The sequence below is a fragment of the Bos indicus genome, chromosome 1 (assembly GCF_029378745.1).
Source record: "Bos indicus isolate NIAB-ARS_2022 breed Sahiwal x Tharparkar chromosome 1, NIAB-ARS_B.indTharparkar_mat_pri_1.0, whole genome shotgun sequence".
Classification (NCBI taxonomy): Eukaryota; Metazoa; Chordata; class Mammalia; order Artiodactyla; family Bovidae; genus Bos; species Bos indicus.
Window position 1 is genome coordinate 72,065,461 of NC_091760.1, and position 8,014 is coordinate 72,073,474.

The window sequence follows — 8,014 nt, forward strand, 5'->3', positions numbered from 1 at the left end:
TTTTGTATGGTTCTACCCAAATTTTGAGGTGTCGCCTGCCTTGGACTGTTTCCTTTGGCTTTGTCTCAGCAAACTCTGCCACAGTCCAGGGACTCACCAGCTGAAGCATTTATGAAGCCTGGGGTCTGCATGACCCTGACAGCCCAGGCTGCTACATTATATCCAGTGGGCCGCCCAGAGTTGACACCAGAGACGTAGGGGGAAAGGGCCCATCCAAACTGGGAGGGACAACATCAGAGTTAAGGATGGAGCCAGGGAAGCCATAGGCTGCTGATCACAGGGATTTGATTTGTAGAGGCAAAGGTCTCCCATTTTCCATGAGTTCAAATTTCCTTACTGAGCCTAGAAAGCCATTTTCTAAGAAACTCAAAGGACTTACCATGCCCAGGTGACCCTGATCTCTGTTCCTTGCCTCCCGTTCCCTCAGTCCCTCACGAGGGGTGCTGGCCTTGGCCCCCAGCATTGTGAAAGAAGTTGAGAAACAGATCTCAGATCATTAACAGAACTGACTGGTGACCCTAAGAGATGAGAGTGACTCACCTGAAGGTTGGATGGGGCTCTGGGCCCCACAGCTCCCTGGGCCCAGGGATGGTCCTCAGGCAAAGAACCCCCCACCCCGGCCTTGTCCGACCTACAGTTAAACAAAGCTTCATATTTGTACTGGCGGGAAGGGGTTTTCTCTGGGCCATTTTCCTGCCTCTCCAGCCGCAAGGGCCTGGTTTTTTCAGACATAGATAACTTGGATCTATTAAAGGAACAGGAGCACTTGATGAGTAGCTTCTTCATATTTGCACATTTGAATTTTTTTTTTTTTCAGAGACAAGTGTTCAGATAATAAAGGTTTTTGGAGTGTGAAGAATTCAAATAATTTTTTTTTTTTTAAAGGTTATCTTGGGGACTTCCGTGGTGGTCCAGTAGTTAAGAATCTGCCTTGCAATGACAGGGATGCAGGTTCAATCCCTGGTTGTGGAACTAAAATCCCACAAACGGTAGAGCAACTAAGCCCAGGTGCCACAACAAGAGAGTCCCTGAGCCACATGCAAGATCCCACGCGATGCAGCAAGGAGTGTGCGTGCCTCAACCGAGTCCTGAGGCAGCCAAATAAACAAGTATCTTAAAAAGGGTACCTTCTCAAAGTATGAGAACCATTTAACATTAGGAGATCTAGCAATATAATTTATTATGTTAATAGATCAAAAGAGAATCATATGATTACCTCTCTAAAGGCTGAAAAATTGAACAAATTAATCTTGTTAAACACTCAATAAAATAGGAGTAGGTGTATTCTTCCTTAACATGATAAATTATATTTATCTTAATATCAAAGACAACATTGAACTTAATGGGGAGAAACTCCCCAACTCAGAGTCAGGAAGAAGAGAGATTTGTCCATTTTTATAGCTATTGTAATTAAAGAAAGTAGGAAAAACCACTAGACCTTTCAAGAATGACCTAAATCAAATCCCTTATGATTATACAGTGGAAGTGACAAATAGATTCAAGGAATTAGATCTGATAGATAGAGTGTCTGAAGACCTGTGGGCAGAGGTTCATGACACTGTATAGGAGGTGGTGATCAAAACCATCCCTAAGAAAAAGAAATGCCAAAAGACAAAATGGTTGTCTGAGGAGGGCCTTCAAATAGTTGAGAAAAGAAGAGAAGCAGAAGGTAAAGGAGAAAAAGAAAGATATATCCATTTGAATGCAGAGTTCCAAAGGATAGCAAGGAAAGATAAGAAAGCCTTCCTCAGAGATCAGTGCAAAGAAATAGAGGAAAATGATAGAATGTGAAAGACTAGAGATCACCTCAAGAAAATTAGAGATACCAAGGGAACATTTCATGCAAAGATGGGCACAACAAAGGACAGAAATGGTATGGACCTAACAGAAGCAGAAGATATCAAGAAGGGGTGGCACAAATACACAGAAGAACTATACAAAAAAGAGCATCATGATCCAGATAATCACGATGGTGTGATCACTCACCTAGAGCCAGACATCCTGGAATGTGAAGTCAAGTGGGCCTTAGGAAGCATCACTGCGAACAAAGAGAGTGGAGGTGATGGAATTCCAGTTGAGCTATCTCAAATCCTGAAAGATAATGCTGTGAAAGTGCTGCACTCAATATGCCTGCAAATTTGGAAAACTCAGCAGTGGCCACAGGACTGGAAAAGGTCAGTTTTCATTCCAATCCCAAAGAAAGGCAATGCCAAGGAATGTTCACACATTCCCAAAGACTGTACCAGACAATAGCACTCATCTCACATGCTAGCAAAGTAATGCTCAAAATTCTCCAAGTGAGGCTTCAACAATACATGAACTGAGAAATTTCAGATGTTCAAGCTGGATTTAGAAAAGGCAGAGGAATCAGAGATCAAATTGCCAACTTCCACTGGATCATCGAAAAAGCAAGAGAGTTTCTGAAGAACATATACCTCTGCTTTATTGACTACATCAAGCCTTTGACTCTGTGGATCACAACAAACTGTGGAAAATTCTTAAAGAGATGGGAATACCAGACCACCTTACCTGCCTCCTGAGAAACCTGTATGCAGGTCAAGAAATAACAATTAGAACCAGACTGGAACAATGGACTGGTTCCAAATTGGGAAAGGAGTATGCCAAGGTGGTATATTGTCACCCTGCTTATTTAACTTATACACAGAGTACATCATGTGAAATGCTGGGCTGGCTGAAGCCCAAGCAGGAATCAAGACTGCCAGAAGAAATATCAATAACCTCAGATATGCAGATGATACCACCTTATGGCAAAAAGTGAAGAGGAACTGAGGAGCCTCTTGATGAAGGTGAAAGAGGCGAGTAAGTAAGCTGGCTTAAAACTCAACATTCAGAAAAGGAAGATCATGACATCCAGTCCCATCATTTCATGGCAAATAGATGGGGAAACAATGGAAACAGTGACAGACTTTATTTTTCTGGGCTCCAAAATCACTGCAGATGGTGATTGCAGCCATGAAATTAAAAGACACTTGCTCCTTGGAAGAAAAGCTATGACAAACCTATACAGCACATTAAAAAGCAGAGACATTACTTTGTTGAAAAAGGTCCATCTAGTCAAAGGTATGATTTTTCCAGTAGTCATATATGGATGAGAGAATTGGACTATAAAGAAGGCTGAGCACCGAAGAACTGACGCTTTTGAACTGTGGTGTTGGAGATTCTTGAGAGTCCCTTGGACTGCAAGGAGATCAAACTAGCCAATCCTAAAGGAAATCAGTCCTGAATATTCATTGGAAGGACTGATGATGAAGCTGAAACTCCAATACTTCAGCCACCTGATGCGAAGTACTGACTCCACCTGATGCTGGGAAGGAGTGAAGGCAAGAGAAGGGGATGACAGAGGATGAGATGGTTGGATGGCATCACCAACTTGGTGGACATGAGTTTGAGCAAGCTCTGGGAGTTGCTGATGGACAGGGAAGCCTGGCATTCTGCAGTCCATGGAGTCGCAAAGAGTTGGACACGATTGAGTGACTGAACTAAACTGAAAGCTATTAGAGCTATTATTTTATAGCTGCCTCCATTTTTCTGTGTATAGTAGTCAATGTGAATTGACAAGAGTAGAACATAGAGGTAGAGAACTCAGAAAGAAGGCAAAAAAATTATTATTCCCAGATGGCATAATTTTATACCTGGAAAATCCAAAAGATTTGATTCAAAACATATTAAACATCGAACATTGGTGAGAATGTGGTGCCATAGGAACACTCATTCATTGCTCATGGGAATGCAAAAGGGTACAGCTATTTTGGAAGACAGTTTGTTGGTTCCTTACAAAACGAAACATATTCTTATCATACAATCTAGCAGTTGTACTCCTTGGTATTTACATAAATGAGATGAAAACCTATGCCCACATGAAAAGCTGCACACAGATGTTTATAACAGCTTGATTCATGATTACCAAAAGTCAGTAGCAACTAAGATGTCCTTCAGTAGATGAATGAATAAATAAACTGTGGTACAGGCAGACATCTTTTCACACTGTTCATGGGGTTCTCAAGGCAAGAATACTGAAGTGGTTTGCCATTCCCTTCTCCAGTGGACCACATTCTGTCACACCTCTCCACCATGACCCACCCATCCTGGGTGGCCCCACAGGGCATAGCTTAGTTTCATTGAGTTAGACAAGGCTGTGGTCCTAGTGTGATTAGATTGACTAGTTTTCTGTGTGATTAGATTGACTAGTTTTCTGTGAGTATGGTTTCAGTGTGTCTGCCCTCTGATGCCCTCTTGCAATACCTACCATCTTACTTGGGTTTCTCTTACCTTGGACATGGGGTATCTCTTCATGGCTGCTCCAGCAAAGTGCAGCCGCTGCTCCTTACCTTGGATGAGGGGTATCTCCTCACCGCCACCCCTCCTGACCTTGAACGTGGAGTAGCTCCTCTTGGCCCTCCTGCACCCTCGCAGCCACTGCTCCTTGGACCTGGGGTAGCTCCTCCCGGCTGCTGCCCCTGGCCTCGGTCGTGGGGCAACTCCTCCCGGCCATCTCAAAAATGACAGAATGATCTCTGTTCGTTTCCAAGGCAAACCATTCAATATCACAGTAATCCAAGTTTACGCCCCAACCAGTAAAGCTGAAGAAGCTGAAGTTGAACGGTTCTATGAAGGCCTACAAGATCTTTTAGAACTAACACCCAAAAAAGATGTCCTTTTCATTATAGGGGACTGGAATGCAAAAGTAGGAAGTCAAGAAACACCTGGAGTAACAGGCAAATTTGGCCTTGGAATACGGAATGAAGCAGGCAAAGGCTAATAGAATTTTGCCAAGAGAATGCACTGGTCATAGCAAACACCCTCTTCCAACAACACAAGAGAAGACTCTACACATGGACATCACCAGATGGTCAACACTGAAATCAGATGGATTATATTCTTTGCAGCCAAAGATGGAGAAGCTCTATACAGTCAGCAAAAATAAGACCGGGAGCTGACTGTGGCTCAGATCATGAGCTCCTTATTGCCAAATTCAGACTTAAATTGAAGAAAGCAGGGAAAACCACTAGACCATTCAGGTATGACCTAAAATCAAATCCCTTATGATTATACAGTGGAAGTGAGAAATAGATTTAAGGGCTAGATCTGATAGTGTGCCTGATGAACTATGGACTGAGGTTCGTGGCATTGTACAGGAGACAGGTATCAACACCATCCCCATGGAAAAGAAATGCAATAAAGCAAAATGGCTGTCTGGGGAGGCCTTACAAATAGCTGTGAAAAGAAGAGAAGCAAAAAGCAAAGGAGAAAAGGAAAGATATAAGCATCTGAATGCAGAGTTCCAAAGAATAGCAAGAAGAGATAAGAAAGCCTTCCTCAGCGATCAATGCAAAGTAATAGAGGAAAACAACAGAATGGGAAAGACTAGAGATCTCTTCAAGAAAATTAGAGATACCAAAGGAACATTTCATGCAAAGATGGGCTCGATAAAGGACAGAAATGGTATGGACCTAACAGAAGCAGAAGATATCAAGAAGAGGTGGCAAGAATACACAGAAGAACTGTACAAAAAAGATCTTCACTACCAAGATAATCATGATGGTGTGATCACTCACCTAGAGCCAGACATCCTGGAATGTGAAGTCAAGTGGGCCTTAGAAAGCATCACTACGAACAAAGCTAGTGGAGGTGACGGAATTCCAGTTGAGCTATTTCAAATCCTAAAAGATGCTGCTGTCAAAGTGCTGCACTCAATAGGCCAGCTAATTTGGAAAACTCAGCAGTGGCCACAGGACTGGAAAAGGTCAGTTTTCATTCCAATCCCAAAGAAAGGCAATGCCAAAGAATGCTCAAACTACCACACAATTGCACTCATCTCACACACTAGTAAAGTAATGCTCAAAATTCTCCAAGCCAGGCTTCAGCAATACATGAACTGTGAACTTCCAGATTTTCAAGCTGGTTTTAGAAAAGGCAGAGGAACCAGAGGTCAGATTGCCAACATCCTCTGGCTCATTGAAAAAGCAAGAGAGTTCCAGAAAAACATCTATTTCTGCTTTATTGACTATGCCAAAGCCTTTGACTGTGTGGATCACAATAAACTGGAAAATTCTGAAAGAGATAGGAATACCAGATCACCTGACCTGCCTCTTGAGAAACCTGTATGCAGGTCAGGAACCAACAGTTAGAACTGGACATGGAACAACAGACTGGTTCCAAATAGGAAAAGGAGTATGTGAAGGCTGTATATTGTTACCCTGCTTATTTAACATCTATGCAGAGTACATCATGAGAAACGCTGGGCTGGAAGAAACACAAGCTGGAATCAAGATTGCCGGGAGAAATATCAATAACCTCAGATATGCAGATGACACCACCCTTATGGCAGAAAGTGAAGAGGAACTCAAAAGCCTCTTGATGAAAGAGGAGAGTGAAAAAGTTGGCTTAAAGCTCAACATTCAGAAAATGAAGATCATGGCATCTGGTCCCATCACTTCATGGTAAATAGATGGGGAAACAGTGGAAACAGTGTCAGACTTTATTTTCTTGGGCTCCAAAATCACTGCAGATGGGGACTGCAGCCATGAAATTAAAAGACACTTGCTCCTTGGAAGGAAAGTTATGACCAACTTAGATAGCATACTGAAAAGCAGAGACATTACTTTGCCAACAAAGGTCGATCTAGTCAAGGCTATGGTTTTTCCAGTGGTCATGTATGGATGTGAGAGTTGGACTGTGACAAAAGCTGAGCGCCGAAGAATTGATGCTTTTGAACTGTGGTGTTGGAGAAGACTCTTGAGAGTCCCTTCGACTGCAAGGGGATCCAACCGGTCCATTCTAAAGGAGATCAGTCCTGGGTGTTCATTGGAAGGACTGATGCTGAGGCTGAAACTCCAGTACTTTGGCCACCTCATGCGAGGAGTTGACTCATTGGAAAGGACTCTGATGCTGGGAGGGATTGGGGGCAGGAGGAAAAGGGGACGACAGAGGATCAGATGGCTGGATGGCATCACTGACTCGATGGACGTGAGTCTCAGTGAATTCCGGGAGTTGGTGATGGACAGGGAGGCCTGGCGTGCTGCGATTCATGGGGTCACAAAGAGTCAGACACGACTGAGCGACTGAACTGAACTGAACAGGCAGACAATGAACTATTATTCAGTGCTAAAATAAATGAGCTATCAAACCATGAAAAGACATGGAGGAAGCTTAAGTACATATTGCTAAGTGAAAGAAGTCAATCTAAAAAGGCTACATACTGTAGCCAACCGTACACTGATTCCAACTGTATAATATTCTAGAAAAGGCAGAACTATAGAAGTAGTAAAAGGATTAGTGTTTGCCAGGGGCCCAAGGGGTAGAAGGAATGAATAAATGGAGTATAGAATTTTTAGGGTAGGGAAACTCTTCTGTATGATACTATAATGATAGATACATGTCATTATGCATTTGTTTAAACCCATAGATTTTGCACATTGCATAGAATGTGCAATAGAAAGAATGAACTCTAATATAAACTATGGATTTCGGTTGGTAATATGTCAGTGTTGGTTCATCAGTTGTAATAAATGTACCACTCTGATGTAGGATATTGATGGTGAGGGAAATTGTATATGGGTTGGGGGAAGGGCAGGGCTACGTGGGGACCCTCAGGTTTTTCCATTCAATTTTGCTGTGAACCTAAAACTGCTTTAAAAATGCTGATTAAAGAGGAAATATTATAAAGAGCAAAATAATTCAGTAAGATGTCTGGTTTAAAATTAATATTTAGAAACTAGCTTTCACATTTACAAACAACAACTAGTTAGAAAAACTAATGGAAGTAATAAATCTATTTAAGAATCTGTAATTAAAAAGCTCTCTACAACCAAAAGTTCAAGACCAGATGGCTTCATAGGAGAATTCCACCAAACATACAAAGAAGAATGTATACCAATCCTTCTTGAACTCTTTCAAAAGATTGAAGAGGAGGGAACACACCCAAAGACATTCTATGAAGCCACCATCACCCTGATACCAAAACCCAACAGAGACATGGCCAAAAAAGAAAAGT